The sequence below is a fragment of the Cervus elaphus genome, chromosome 2 (assembly GCF_910594005.1).
Source record: "Cervus elaphus chromosome 2, mCerEla1.1, whole genome shotgun sequence".
Classification (NCBI taxonomy): Eukaryota; Metazoa; Chordata; class Mammalia; order Artiodactyla; family Cervidae; genus Cervus; species Cervus elaphus.
Genome location: NC_057816.1, coordinates 28498838 through 28515381, shown reverse-complemented (window position 1 = coordinate 28515381; position 16544 = coordinate 28498838).

Below are 16544 nucleotides of genomic sequence, written 5' to 3'. Positions count from 1 at the left end.
AACAAAATATTCCTCCACAAATAAAGAATGGTAGGTGAGAAATTAGTTATTATTTGGGTTCTTTACCACTAGCACCACCTAGGAAGATACCTATTATTCTAAAAAGTTATCTATTCCAAATTATTTCCTTAACATTGTTTTTGTATTGAACTTTATTCTCCTAACTATGGGAAAAAATACTCATGATGCATATTCTTTTCAATTAAGTCCAGGAGCCATCACTCATTATCTAGAAATTATCTATGCCATATAGACAAAGATATGCCTCCAAGAAGTCAGATATTTACCACATAATTTCACCTCATTTTTCATAAATGATTAACAGAGCAAGCAACTGATTCAGTTAACTAAGAAGTGATCATCACTTAGTCTCTGTAAAAAATGAGAACTACAGTGATTAATTTTTTGAGCCATAATTCAGATATCTCCTGGCTCTTGCAAAGAAAGCCAGTTCTTAGAAAAATGAGAATGAGATGCATAAGGAAGAAGAGAGGCAGGCAAAGGCAAGGGAGGACTGAATGTGTACCTAAGATTTCCAGTTTCTCCATCCAACTCTAGTAAGGTTGCAGGAGAGATAAACAGAATCTCAGTCTTGGTTCCCCCTTGAACTCATATCCCAGTTTGTTTTTGTTCAGTGTTTGTTGTTTCTTATTGAAACAGCAACACATTAAAGCTCATTTGTTCACCTTCAAAATAGTGGAGATCTCACTATCAGGCGTGAATATCACAAACTCTTGTCTAGCATCTCAAAAAAAGAAAGAGAGAGAGAGAGAGAATTTGTTTACCATTTGCTATTATTGCTTTTGTTAATGTGTGTGTGTGTCCTTAAAACATTAGAGAATATTTTATCTCTACAATTCCCTTTGGAAATATTAATCACGATGTCAATGGTTTTATTGTAAAACAGTCAGGATAATTTGTAGGTGTAATTTTAAAATTCTGAGCTAATGCTAGTCTTGTTCATCTTTTAATTTTTTGGGAAAAACTGAGAGCCAATTGAAAATTAAATGGAAATATAGAAAACATTTAATTCACTTTATTCTAAATATAAAGAAGTTCTGAAAAGGTGCAGTAAAATTTTACTCTATTAATACTCTTTGCATGTGACAACACTCACTTTGCATTATGAATCACTTCACTCACTTCAGTCGCTCAGTCATGTCCAACTCTTTGCAACCCCATGGACTGCAGCACGCTGGGCTTCCCTGTCCATCACCAACTCCTGGAGCTTGCTCAAACTCATGTCTATTGAGTCAGTGATGCCATCCAACCATCTCATCCTCTATCATCCCCTTCTCCTCCTGCCTTCAATCTTTCCCAGCATCAGGGTCTTTTCCAATGAGTCAGTTCTTCTGAATATGAATTATGATTATAGTATTATGAACAGTTTTAGACATTTTGAAATCACTTCATTAGATACCATTACATTAGACTAAATCATGTTTTCTAATTCTATCTATTTTTTGATTTATTGAAGGCAGCTGAAAATGAGGTTTCTAGGTTTCTGAAAAAGAACAGATTTGCCCTTGATGAGAATAAGGTTCTTAAACTGCCTTTCTTTCTAATTAGAACCAATTCTGATCAGAAGGAAGATGAATATTATAACCATAGAATTCAACAGAAAGTAGAACAATATTTTAATTACATTCAATGAATTATTTTCAATGAATTACATTCAATTAATTTTTTCAGAAAGAAAAACTACACAGTGTAGTCAATGGACAATTCACGAAAAGGGGACTGTGCAAACTGTATTTATATCTAGAGACGCTGCTAAGTTGTTAGGCTAGGAGGTATTTACTCTGCAAGAAAAGAATAAATGATTTCAAAAACACTTCCAACTCTAAACATCATTTATATGATAAAAAAATAAAATTCCAAGGTATTTCCACTATCAAATTTTATCTTTTATTCATCCCTTTAAAACAGTGCAATTTTACCTTTTTATTTGCCTTTCTACATTTTGAATCCCAATAAATATATGCTCACTGAAGCATCTTTAAATTCGACCAAATGGTTTGTAATGAAAATCAAATAACTGATTACAGATGCAGCTTCATTATATTGGGATTCATTTGCATGATAATTCTTTATTCATTCTTGATATCATAATGCATAACCAATTAAATACTAACATTTGTTTGCAAAGTTGAAAACTAATTTTCTTTTTTCTCATAGCTGTCACACTTTTACTTTTAGTATTATTAGTTCAACTTTAACGATATTCTAACTGCAACAGTTAGTGTTCTAAATAAAGCTGGGGTATATAATGTTAATTTGTTTATGTTTATATAGTTCAGCTTTTCTTTAACTAAGTGGTTCAGGCAATTTCCAATGGAATTTACATAAAATGATCATGTTTGTTGAGATTCCCCTTGTATAATTAGACTTAGTTACTTTAGTGAAATATTTTACTCATAAGTTAATATTTTTACCCTGGATTATTATATTCATTTAATTAAAGTGATATAAAGTTTCAAACTGTTAAAAATGAGCAATTTGCATAAAATAAAGCTTTTTTTAAAATTAGGAGCTTCTTTAATTTCTCAAACATTTTGAAAAAATAAAACCCTTTAAAATCACTTTCCTCCAATGCTTTCACACATTCAGCAAAATGTTATAGCTAATAAACAATAAACCAATATATATGTCTATAGGTATTCTGTACTTGTGTAAAAACTGTGACATATCCTTGTTCTCAATCTTTTTTCATTCTCATCCTGAAACCATGTGCAAAGTAAGCCTTCAGCTCTGTTCAAAGTATTAACTCAAGTCTGCATGACCTTTTACCGTTTAGAAGAGAAGGCTTAATGCTAAGAACACCTTTCTGTTGACACTAATAGATATTCTCAGGGCCAAATAGGATCCTGAGTTACAAAAATATAATAAAAGATACAATGCTTGGGAAAGAGCAAGGACCACTTTGAACCTTTGAAGTTCCTAGTTATAGTGTTTCGTATTTTAAAATGTCTTCCGTTTGTATTTTAATTGGCTCATTACAATTAAACAAAGCATTAATTTGAAAAGATAAATTTTTATTTTTCTTTTACTTTCATATTTTAAATTTTATTAATTAAACATTTTGTCATCACCTAAATGAGCCAATATTCAGCATCATTTAACAAAACCTGTATTATTTTTCCCTTTTACAAGGGGAAATATGTGAACCATGTAAAAATACTTTGATCTTTAAAATTCAACAGAAAACTTAAATGGTTTTAATTATATAATCATAGAAGAAGTATGACCAAAAATCTTCCACCAGACCTTTATTCAAATGTTTAGTAACATTTTCCAGCTATATCAAATATATAATTATTTTTTTAATTTAAAAAGTGTTTGTCTTTATATATTCATCAAGGTAGATTGTTCTACTATTTAAGAGTATATTTCAGCCACATATTTTATTCATGTCCCTGCAATCTCTCTACATTACAAATATTTAAGGCCCAGTACAAAACTATGTACAGCTAATGTATAAGAAAATCATATACATTATGAAGTTCTGCATAAAAATATTTTTTCAGTAGTAATATTTTCTGATATGTGTACCAGGCAAAGATATCAAATAACTTATCCCATATGGCTAAATTAGTACATGCTGAAAACTGATAACAGGAAAAAATGTGTTCCTTAAAAGGAACTGTCTGTTAATGTAATATTCCTATGTCTACCTTAAATATTTGGTCACACAAACACTTAGGGCCAGTCTTTACAACTTAGGAAAATACTGGGAAAAATGTCATCAACCCTGGGGCTGTTGTCCCTTAAACACTTTCCCATCTATATTCAAACCACATGAGTATAGTCTCAATAAGGTTGCATAGCTTCATAATTATACAGGAATATGACAAGTGTTTAGAGGTTACTCATAAGTTAATATTTTTACCCTGGATTATTATATTCATTTAATTAAAGTGATATAAAGTTTTAAACTGTTAAAAATGAGCAATTTGCATAAAATAAAGATTTTTTTTAAATTAGGAGCTTCTTTAATTTCTCAAACATTTTGAAAAAAATAAAACCCTTTAAAATCACTTTAAAAGTGAAAGAGACCCAAGGTACATTACATGATAGATGTATATCAAACAGTGCACAAAATCAATGCTCATTGGAACTGGGATAAAAACAAATGGGGAACTTTAGATATGAGAATATAGCCCTGGGATAATGTTATTATTTTTTTTATGAAATCCATGTGGGCCACATAACCATCATGGATAACATAAAGTTTTTATTGAAAATGGTCTAGCAATGCAAACTTGAGATCTTGATGCAGTTCAGTATAAAGTAATACAAATAAGAATTTTTAGAAGTTATATCTACTTATCTTACATAATCTGGAAACCACTGTGCTAGGCATTATCGCTGTATTATATTTCATTTCTTATTTAGTCAACTCAAAAGCCACTAGAAATATGCACTATTATCTTTGTTCCCTTGTTATGAATCAGATTCCTGAGAAAAGAGAAGCTAAGTGACTAGTTTAAGATCACAAGTTAATGAATGTGAGAAGCCTGAATGCTCTATGTCCAAGCCCATAAGTACCATTAGGGAACATTGCCATTGAAAAAGAACTTTTAAAATTTGTTCCAAGAAGGTTAAAAAGTAATAATCTCAGCTTCTGGTTTAAATTCCTTCACATAAAGAACTTCTAAGTTGTCATCATTACCACGGTTACAACAAGAAAATATTGGACAAGGTAATAGATTTCTTTTTTTTTTTTGGACTTATCAGAGACCTGAGGTAGCAGACCAAACAACAAAACTAAAATCTAGAAAGACAAACATTCAGAGAATCACAGTCAACTTCCAATTATTATAAGAAAAGTCCCTGGAGCAATAAACTGGTGTGAATACTTAATTTAGACTCGATGTTGGCCAAGTGCAGACTAGCATAAGAGTTTGAAACTTTGAGGGACCATAACCTTAGGGGAAATCCCATACTTTGTGGCCTTTACGTCCAGCAAGTCCACCAGATTCTCTAAGATCCAAGAAAGGCTTTCATGACTCTGGTTGGGAAGGTGAAAAGCAATCATATATAATATACATCTAGAACCTTATGCGTCACATCAACAAGGCTTACATAATAACACTGGATAACAGCGGGAAATGCGATCAGACACAAGGTCTCTCAGAGGAGAAGTACTTAGGGAAGCTCAAAGTCATATGGGTGATGAAAACCAGGACAGAAGACAACTTTGAAGGCCAAATCATCTATATCTATGACAAACATTAAGCACAGCTCAATTTCCAGTCTAATTAGCATAAATCTTCACATTAATAAAAAAAGTCCATCTAGAATTCCATTCAGTGAAATTATCCTTCAAAAGTGAAAGAGAAATAAAGACTTTCTCAGAAAAAGAAAAACTGAGGGAATTCATTGCCAGAAGAGCTACCCCAAAAGAAATTTTTAGAGATGAGGGTCAGAAACTTATAGCTACATGAAGAAAGGAAGAGCAATGAGGAATGAATAAAGGAGGTTAAAAAAAAATTCATTTTTCTTATCCTTAAATAATTGAAAATATAATCACTTTTTAAAACAATAAGAGTAACAATTGTCATTATATTATATGGATAGAAGAAATGAATGACAGTAATATCACAAGGAAGCAGAGAAAGGAATTAGGAACACTGTTATAAGGTACTTTCACAATACACGAAGTGGTATAATACTATTGGAAAATGGACTTACAATTATTTAAAATATATATTGTAAATTCTAGGACAACAATGAAAAAAAACTTTTAAAAAGAAATGCAATTGATATGCTAAAAGAAGAGATAAAATGAATCATAAAATTCTCAGTAAAGTCAGAGAAACCAGTAAAGAACTTCTATGTAAAAGAGATATGTAGGAAGTTACCATTTTGGAAGATGGTTTTGGTTAAGGCAAGGTAGAGATGACTTTGTGCTGAGAGAAGAAAATATAGAGAGTCTTATTTTAAAATGTTAAATATAAGTTGAGTGATAAGGAGTGCCTAGTGGGAAGTACTGGGAAGAAGCCAGTAAATTAAATTAAATAAATTAAATTACAACAAAACAAAATATTGAGCTAGTTGAGTAACATCAATGAATATTTGAGGAATTGTTTATCAACACTTTTAAATAACTTTATAGCAAAAAGCCTAATTTGAATCAAAGTATATTTGTTTATCAAAAGAAATTTCAATATATTTGTCATTTAAGTAAAAGAGGTCTTTCAGTTAAAAAAAAAATAAAATTGCACCCTTGAAACACAATTTAAAAAATTTAATTATCTGAACTTTTTGTTAGTGGCAAGAAAGGTGTTCTAGCCAATAAAAAGCAAAAGTGATAGATATTTTTTTTTGGCCATTTCTTACCACCTATTCATACCACCTTTATATAACAAACGTCAACCATTAAAGTGAAGGATTATGAATAACCATATTGAGCATAATATCTGGTTTATAAATGAAGCTACAGAAACAAACTCATCTTCAAAAGAGGAAAAAGCACCTTTCCTTATAATTTTAGAATCTAAATAAAATGTAGTGGCTTATTTTAACAGAGCCCATGTAGACTCACCCAAACCTGCTATATTTTGGCCTAAGCTTAAATGCAAATATACTTTTCTATATAGACTATGACATGGAAATCAGACTGTTTTCATATTGTCTGGAACAGTAGCTGATCTGATTCCACAGTTGACTAGGTAACACATGCAAAATCTCAAGTGAAAAATAAAAAAACTTCAGACAACAGCAACATTATGAAACTTTGCTAAAGTACTATTTTACAGAGAGTTGAATAAAAATAGAATATAAATCATTGGAAAAAGTAACACACACAAAAAATGAAAGGACGAATTTGGGTTTCTTCAGAATGAAATTAATGACCTTTTCAGAAACGGAATTGATCTTATTCAGCCAGATTAACTAACAAAGTTTACAGTAATAGAGGGCTTCCTATGTGGCTCTAGTGGTAAACAGCCCTCTTACCAAGGTAGAAGACATGAGAGATACAGGTTCAATCCCTGGGTTGGGAAGATACCGTGGGGGATGGCATGACAATCCTCTCCAGTGTTCTGGCCTGGAGAATACCATGGACAGAGGAGCCTGGTGGGGTATACAGTCCATAGGGTGGTGAAGAGTCAGACACACCTAAAGCGACTTAGCACGCATGCACTATTGTAATAGACTTTGAGATTTGAATAGATCATCAGAGCTCAAGAGATATACTAATAAGATTTGCCTAAACAGCCATGAATAGAGTGACTATACAATTTATTGTTCAAATGAGAGCACGTCCAGGATAAAAAAGCAACACCTATAATGCAGAAACCAGTAACTGTCCCAAGTGAACCATGACATGTAGTTGTCCTGACCTGAATCACAAAAACATAAAACTATGCTTTCCTCGCGCTTACCAACCTCATGTGGAATGCAATGGCAAGGGGCGCATTACCTATGTTATGCTGTGTTCCAGAGTGCTAATGTTGTAGAAATCACTGTGAATAGTGCCCCTGAAGCTCTGCAGTGTGGTGGCCCTGGTCCTTACTCCAAGCCAGGCAATTTTCTTAGTATTTAATCCATATTAATTTACTTACTATATAATACTTACTTACTTACTATAATACATATTAATTTACTTACAGAGTTCAAAAACTCTGAAATGCTTATCTCCATTTTAAGAGGAAGAAACCAAGATAGATTGTTTGAATAACCTGCCCAGAGTCACAGGGCTAAAATTGGTTGAGCAAAGATATGAAACGACAAGGTCTAGCTTTCCAATTCCTATTTTAATCATTGTTTATACACCTCCTTGTTAATTCTTTTTCTCTTGCATAAATTTTCTTTAATAATCGGAACAATACTTTAAGAGGATAAAACTTTTAGGATGAATAAATTTCCCAGAAGGTATTTTATTCAAATATTTTTCATTGCATCATTAAGGGATCTGCAAGCAAAATAATAAGTTGTGAGTTGGGAATATTTTGCAAAGAACAGTTTAAAGTGATAGACTTTGTAAGTCAGAGCTTTACCACCAGCAATTTTGTTTTGAATCGTAAAATAAAATGAAGAAAATGTGCTTTTCAGAATTGTATTCAAGTATTCAATATTCTTGCTTCATACTTCCAGGCTCAATGAGAAGGGGAAATCATGTGAAAAAATTCATTCTTTACCTCCTCTTAACAGTTACTCAGGTCACAATTTTTTGAACTAGTATCACAATGTAAATGTTCTTTCAATAAATTACTTTCCTAGTGTAGAAATTCTGAAAATCTGCTTAAAATCATATAAAATATGAAGTAAAATACACATACAGTATTCCCACACATTTGTATACTGCGTTTGGTCTCAATCCTGAACCTAATTATGCAAATCATGGAAGAGAAAAGTGGGTTCAGAATGAGAAGTGAAGTACTCTAGAAAGTGTGTTAGGAGGAAATTATTCAGAAAATAGCAAGAAGAAAAAAGAAGTGAATGAATGATCAAAGATGAAATATTTAGCATGGGAATAGTTCCTTTTATCTTTATTTAGCTTCTAGTTTTTCAATATTCAGTTTAAAGCAAAATTTAAGTCATAACTTGAACAATGAACATCACTAATGTGTTCTTCTTTTGTGTGTGTGACAAGAATCAGTTTCTTGGGTCTCTCTGTGACCCATGTCTGTAAGTTTTCTATGGAGGTTTTTCCTTGACTCACTGGATTAGTTGCTACAAATAGTGGGTTGCTTCTTGAGCTGATTGTTGCAGATTGTGGGTTATAATTCTATTTTTATGTATGATGTAGCTGTTGTCCATTTGCATATTCAGTGTTTCAAGTGTATAAAGGCCCAGTGCCCCCAGTCCAATTTTGAACAAATCAGATTTTCTAGCTCTGAAGTTACCTTTAGGACCAGCTGAGGACTACTGGAATTATCCATCTCTTCAATCTTGCTTTCTTTCCATCTCATATTGTCACCTAGATCACTCCCTGATAAACAATGGATTTCAAATTTGCATTTCAGAATCTTTTTTCTTTGGGAACCCAACATCAAACAAGCCATAAGAGCCTTGATTGCTCCAGGCCCTGCTTGCTCGATCCGAAAACAGAAGAACTTTATATATTGCGCACCCTTAACCTATTTGTATCACTCCAGTGTACTGAAGCACTTCAGTGTCCAAGAACTACTAGTTCAGCCTACTAGATTATAGTTCAAGATGTAAGCAATTAACTGAGGGACAACTCCTTCAACATTACTTAGGAAAATATGGTTGCAAACAGCAGCAAGCAGTTAGTTACCTTGGCCCCATCTTCAGAGAATCTAGAGAGACAAGGTGAAAACTGCCACCAATGCAGAAATATCATTGATTCCAATCACATTTAGGGATTTATCATAAGAATTATCCTCCTATATGAATTATTGTGAAAAAAGTATCAAATATATATTCATGTATATATTTGTAAGCAAGCATCAGTTAATGAGAATAAATAACAGTTGCATAAATTTAAGTGACTGTATTTTCTAATATGAAAAGGTAAAGACAGGTTTTAACCAAAGGTTTACCACACTCCGGGAGAAATATCAATACCCTCAGATATGCAGATGACACTACCCTTATGGCAGAAAGTGAAGAACTAAAGAGCCTCTTGATTAAAGTGAAAGAGGACAGTGAAAAAGTTGGTTTAAAGCTCAACATTCAGAAAACAAAGATCATGGAATCTGGTCCCATCACTTCATGGCAAATAGTTGGGGAAACAATGGGAACAGTGGCAGACTTTATTTTTTGGGGCTCCAAAATCAGTGCAGATGGTGACTACAGCCATGAAATTAAAAAATCCTTGCTCCTTAGAAGAAAAGTTGTGACCAACAAGACAGCATAATAAAAAGGAAAGACATTACTTTGCCAACAAATGTCTGTCTAGTCAAGGCTATGGTTTTTCCAGTGGTCATGTATGGATGTGAGAGTTGGACTGTAAAGAAAGCTGAGCGCCGAAGGATTGATGCTTTTGAAATGTGATGTTGGAGAAAACGCTTGAGAGTCCCTTGGGCTGCAAGGAGATCCAACCAGTTCATCCTAAAGGAAATCAGTCCTGAAAATTCATTGGAAGGGTTGATGGTGAAGCTGAAACTCCAATATTTTGGCCACCTGATGCAAAGAGCTGATTCATTTGAAAAGTCCCTGATGCTGGGAAAGATTGAAGGCAGGAGGAGAAGGGGACGACAGAGAATGAGATGGTTGGATGGCATCACCAACTCAATGGCATGAGTTTGAGTAAACTCTGGGAGTTGGTGATGAACAGGGAGGCCTGGCATGCTGCAGTCCATGGGGTTGCAAAGAGTCGGACATGACTAAGTGACTGAACTGAACTGAACTTACCACACTCTCAGAGGCCTGAGACCCTTGCTGTTGATGATTGTTGTTTCTAGGCAGCTGTTTAAATCATGGGAAATGGGTTCTCCTTTCTCCTAAGAATTGAAGAGCAAATGAGCAAACTCAATGAGTGAAATAAGGTAAGACATTAGAGAATAGAGAAGTTGGTGTGATAGACCACTATGGTTCTGCAACCTTGCTTTTATTGTACTGTTATCCTTCTCTTGTGTATTGCTAGGGGTCCAGAAGAAAAACTTCTATTGTGCAAAATCTGAACCCGTCAGGCCAATGCTAGCCTTTGACAAAAACTTCCCTTTTTTATCAAAGGTTTTAAATTATAACCACAGCAATATAACTTTTATAATATAGTAATTTAAGTATAGGTGTAAATGCTGTGTTAGAATTGTAAAGATATAATATGACAAATAGATGGGGAAACAATGGAAACAGTGAGAGACTTTATTTTGGGGGGCTCCAAAATCACTGCAGATGATGACTGCAGACATAAAATTAAAAGACTCTTGCTACTCAGAAGAAAAGCTATGGTCAACTTAGACAGCATATTAAAAAGCAGAGACATTACTCTGCCAAGGAAGGTCCATCTAGTCAAAACTATGGTTTTTCCAGTAGTCATGTACGGATGTGAGAGTTGGGCTATAAAGAAAGCTGAGTGCCAAAAAATTGATGCTTTTTAAAAATTTTTATTTATTTTTTTATTGAAGGATAGTTGCTTTACAGAATTTTGTTGTTTTCTGACAAACCTCAACATGAATCAGCCATAGGTATACATAGATCCCCTCCCTTTTGAACCTCCCTCCCATCTCACTCCCCATCCCACCCCTCTAGGTTGGTACAGAGGCCCTGTTTTAGTTTCCTGAGCCAGACAGCAAATTCCCATTGGCTATATATTTGCATATGGTAATGTAAGTTTCCATGTTACTCTTTCCATACATCTCACCTGCTTCTCCCCTCTCCCCATGTCCGTAAGTCTGTTCTCTATGTCTGTTTCTCCACTGCTGCCCTGTAAATAAATTCTTTGGTACTACTTTTCCAGATTCTGTATATGTGCATTAGAATATGATATTTATCTTTCTCTTTCTGACTCATTTCACTCTGTGTAATAGCTTCTAGGTTCATCCACCTCATTAGAACTGACTCAGATGTGTTTCATTTTATGGCTGAATAATATTCCATTGTGTATATGTACCACAGCTTCTTTATCCATTCATCTGTTGAAGGGCATCTAGGTTGCTTCCATGTTCTAGCTATTGTAAATAGTGCTGCAATGAACAATGGGATACATGTGGCTCTTTCAATTTTGGTTTTCTCAGGGTATATGCCTAGGAATGGGATTTCTGGGTCTTTTGGTGGTTTTATTCCTAGTTTTTTAAGGAATCTCTATACTGTCTTCCATAGTGGCTGTATCAATTTAGATTCCCACCAACAGTGCAAGAGCATTCCCTTTTCTCCACACCCTCTCCAACATTTATTGTTTGTAGACTTTTTGATGATGGCCATTCTGACTGGTGTGAGGTGATATCTTACTGTAGTTTTGATTTGCATTTCTCTGACAATGAGCGATTTGAGTATCTTTTCATGTGTTTGTTAGTCATCTGTATGTATTCTTTGGAGAAATGTCTGTTTAGGTCTTTTTCCCACTTATTGATTGGGTTGTTTGTTTTTCTGGTATTGAGTTGTATGAGCTGCTTGTATTTTTTGGAAACTAATCCTTTGTCACTTGTTTGATTTGCTATTATTTTCTCCCATTCTGAGGGTTGTCTTTTCACCTTGTTTATAGTTTCCTTTGCTGTGCAAAAGCTTTTCAGTTTAATCAGGTCCCACTTGTTTACTTTTGCTTTTATTTCCATTACTCTGGAAGGTGGGTCATAGAGGATCTTGCTTTGAGTTATATCATCTAGTGTTCTGCCTATATTTTCCTCTAAAAATTAGTTTCTGGTCTTACATTCATATCTTTAATCTGTTTTGAGTTTATCTTTGTGTATGGTATTAGGAAGTCTTCTAATTTCATTCTTTTACATGTGGCTGTCCATTTTTCCCAGCACCATTTATTGAAGAGGGTGTCTTTGTCCCATTGCATATTCTTGCCTTCTTTGTCAAAAACAAGGTACCCATAGGTGCATGGGTTTATTTCTGGGCTTTCTATCTTGTTCCATTGGTCTATATTTCTGTTTTTGTTTTAGTACCACACTGTCTTGATGACTGTAGCTTTGTAGTATAATCTGAAGTCAGGAAGGTTGATTTCTCCACCTCCATTCTTCTTTCTCAAGACTGCTTTGGCTATTCAAGGTCTTTTGTGTTTCCATATGAATTGTGAAATTTTTTGTTCTAGTTCTGTGAAAAATGTCATCAGTAATCAAATAGGAATCACTTTGAATCTGTAGATTGCATTTGGTAGTATAGTCATTTTCACAATGTTGATTCTTCCTACCCAAGAACATGGAATATCACTCCATCTGTTTATGTCTTTTATTTCTTTCATTAGTGTCTTATAATTTTCTCTGTACAGTTATTTTGTTTCCTTAGGTAAGTTTATTCCTTAATTCTTTTTGTTGCAATGGTGAATGAGATTGATTCCTTAATATCTCTTTCTGATTTTTCATTGTTAGTATATAGATATACAAGTGATTTCTGTGTATTGATTTTGTATCCTGCAACCTTGCTAATAAATTCACTGATTAGCTTTAGTAATTTTCTGATATTATCTTTAGGGTTTGTACAGCATGTACAATATCATGTCATCTGCAAACAATGAGAGCTTTACTTCTTCTTTTCCAATCTGGATTACTTTTATTTCATTTTCTTCTCTGATTGCTGTAGCTAGAAGAACTATGTTTAGCTAGCTTCCAGAACCATGTTGAACAATAGTGGTGAAAGTGGACACCCTTGTCTTGTTCCTGATCTTAGGGGGAATGCTTCCAGTTTTTCACCATTGAGAATGTTTGCTGTAGACTTATCATATACAGCCTTCACTATGTAGAGGTAGGTTCCTTCTATGCTCATTTTTTGAAGAGTTTGAATCATAAATGGGTGCTGAATTTTGTCAGAGGCTTTTTATGCATCTATTGAGATTATCATATGGTTTTATCTTTCAATTTGTTAAAATGGTGTATCACATTGATTGATTTGCATATATTGAAGAATCCTTGCATCCCTGGAATAAACCCAACTTGATCATGGTGTATGAGGTTTTTGATGTGCTGCTCAATTCTGTTTGCTAAAATTTTGTTGAGGATTTTTGCATCTATATTCATCAGTGATATTGGCCTGTAGTTTTCATTTTTGTGTGTGTTGTCTTTGTCAGGGCCTTTTCAAATGAATCAGCTCTTTACATGAGGTGGCCAAGTATTGGAGTTTCACCTTCAGCATCAGTCCTTCCAATGAACACCCAGGACTGATCTCCTTTAGAATGGCCTGGTTGGATCTCCTCACAGTCCAAGGAACTCTCAAGAGTTTTCTCCAACACCACAGTTCAAAAGCATCAATTTTTTGGCACTCAGCTTTCTTCACAGTCCAGCTCTCACATCCTTACATGACCACTGGAAAACCATAGCCTTGACTAGATGGACTTTTGATGGCAATGTAATGTCTCTGCTTTTTAGTATGCTATCTAGGTTGGTCATAACTTTCCTTCCAAGGAGTAAGCGTCTTTTAATTTCATGGCTGCAATCACCATCTGCAGTGATTTTGGAGCCCAAAAATATAAAGTCTGACACTGTTTCCACTATTTCCCCATCTATTTCCCATGAAGTGATGGGACCAGATGCCATGATCTTAGTTTTCTGAATGTTGAGCTTTAAGCCAACTTTTTCACTCTCCTCTTTCACATTCATCAAGAGGCTTTTTAGTTGCTCTTCACTTTCTGCCATAAGGGTGGTGTCATCTGCATATCTGAGGTTATCGATATGTCTCCCAGCAATCTTGATTCCAGCTTGTGCTTCTTCCAGCCCAGTGTTTCTCCTGATGTACTTTGCATAGAAGTTAAATAAGCAGGGGGACAATATACAGCCTTAACATACTCCTTTTCCTATTTGGAACCAGTCTGTTGTTCCATGTGCAGTTCTAACTGTTGCTTCCTGATCTGCATATAGGTTTCTCAAGAGGCATGTCAGGTGGTCTGGTATTCCCATCTCTTTCAGATTTTTCCACAGTTTATTGTGATCCACATAGTCAAAGGCTTTGGCATAGTCAATAAAGCAGAAATCGATGTTTTTCTGGAACTCTCTTGCTTTTTCAATGATCCAGTGGATGTTGGCAATTTGATCTCTGGTTCCTCTGCCTTTTCCAAAACCAGCTTAAACATCTGGAAGTTCACAATTCAGGTATTGCTGAAGCCTGGCTTGGAGAATTTTGAGCATTACTTTACTAGCGTGTGAGATGAGTGCAATATTTATTTCACTTCATTTTTCCTTTATTTCTGCTCGGATATTTATGATTTCTTTCCTTCTACTAATTTTTTTTTTTTTTTTTTGGCGGTGGCGGGGGTGGAGGTTGTTCTTCTTTTTCCAGTTGTTTTAGGTGTAAGTTTAGGTTGCCTATTTGATGTTTTTCTTGTTTCTTGAGGTAGGATTGTATTGCCATAAACTTCCCTCTTAAAACTACTTTTGCTGCATCCCATAGGTTTTTGAATTTTTTGTGTTTTCATTGTCATTTATTTCTAGGAATATTTTGATTTCCCTTTTGATTTCTTCAGTAACCTTCTGGTTATTCAGAAATGTGTTGTTTAATCTCCATTTGTTTGTGTTTCTTACAGGCTTTTTTTTTTTTTTTTTTGTAATTGATATCTACTGTCATAGTGTTATGGTCAGAGAAGATGCTTGATATGATTTCAATTTTCTCAAATTTACTGAGGTTTCCTTTGTGACCCAAGATGTGGTCTATCCTGGAGAATCTTCCATGTGCACTTGAGAAGAAGGTGTATTCTTTTGCATTTGGAGGAAATGTCCTGAAGACATCAATGAAATCCATCTCATCTAATGTATCATTTAAGGCTTCTGTTTCCTTATTAATTTTCTGTTTTGATGATCTGTCTGTTGCTGTGAAGGGGAGTTAAAGTCTCCTACTATTATTGTGTTGCTGTCATTTTCTCCTTTTATGTCTGTCAGTGTTTGTCTTATGTATTGAGGTGCTCCTATGTTGGGTTCATAAATATTTACAATTGTTATGTCTTCCTCTTGGACTGATCCCTTGATCATTATGTAGTGTCCTTCCTTATCTCTTGTAATATTCTTTGTTTTATGGTCTATTTTGTCTGATATGAGGATTGCTGTTCCAGCTTTCTTTTGCTTCCCATTTGCATGGAACATATTTTTCCATCCTCTCACTTTCATTCTATATACGTCTTTAGGTCTGAAGTGGGTTTTTGTAGACAGCATATATATGGGTCTTGTTTTTGTATTCTTTCAGCCTGTCTGTGTCTTTTGGTTTGAGCATTTAATTCATTTACATTTAAAGTAATTATTGATATATATGTTCCTATTGCCATTTTCTTAATTGTTTGGGGTTGATTTTATAGTTCTTTTTTCTTCTCTTGTATTTCTTGACTATATAAGTCCCTTTAACATTTGTTTTAAAGCTGGTTTGTTGGTACTGAATTCTCTTAACTTTTACTTGTCTGAAAAGCTTTTTAATTCTCCATCATTTTTGAATGATATCCTTGTTTGTAGATTTTTCCCTTTCAGTATTTTAAATATATCCTGCCATTCCTTTCTGGCCTGCAGAATTTCTGCTGAAAGATCAGCTGTTATGTATATGGGGTTTCTTCTGTATGGTATTTGTTGCTTCTCCCTTGTTGCTTTTAATATTCTTTCTTTGTGTTTAGTCTTTGTTAATTTGATTAGTAAGTGCCTTGGTGTTTCTCCTTAGGTTTCTCCTGTATGGGACTCTTTGTGCCTCTTGGACTTGATTGACTTTCCTTTTCCATGTTGTGGAAAATTTCAACTATAATCTCTTCAAAAATTTTCTCATATCCTTTCTTTTTCTCTCCTTCTTCTGGGACCCCTATAATTCAAATGTTGGTGTGTCTGATATTGTCCCAGAAGTCTCTGAGACTATCCTCAGTTATTTTCATTCTTTTTACTTTATTCTGCTCTTCAGAAGTTATGTCCACCATTTTATCTTCCACTTCACTTATTTGTTCTGCTTCAGATACTCTGCTATCGATTTCTTCAAGAGTATTTTTAATTTTGGTAATTGTGATGTTTTTC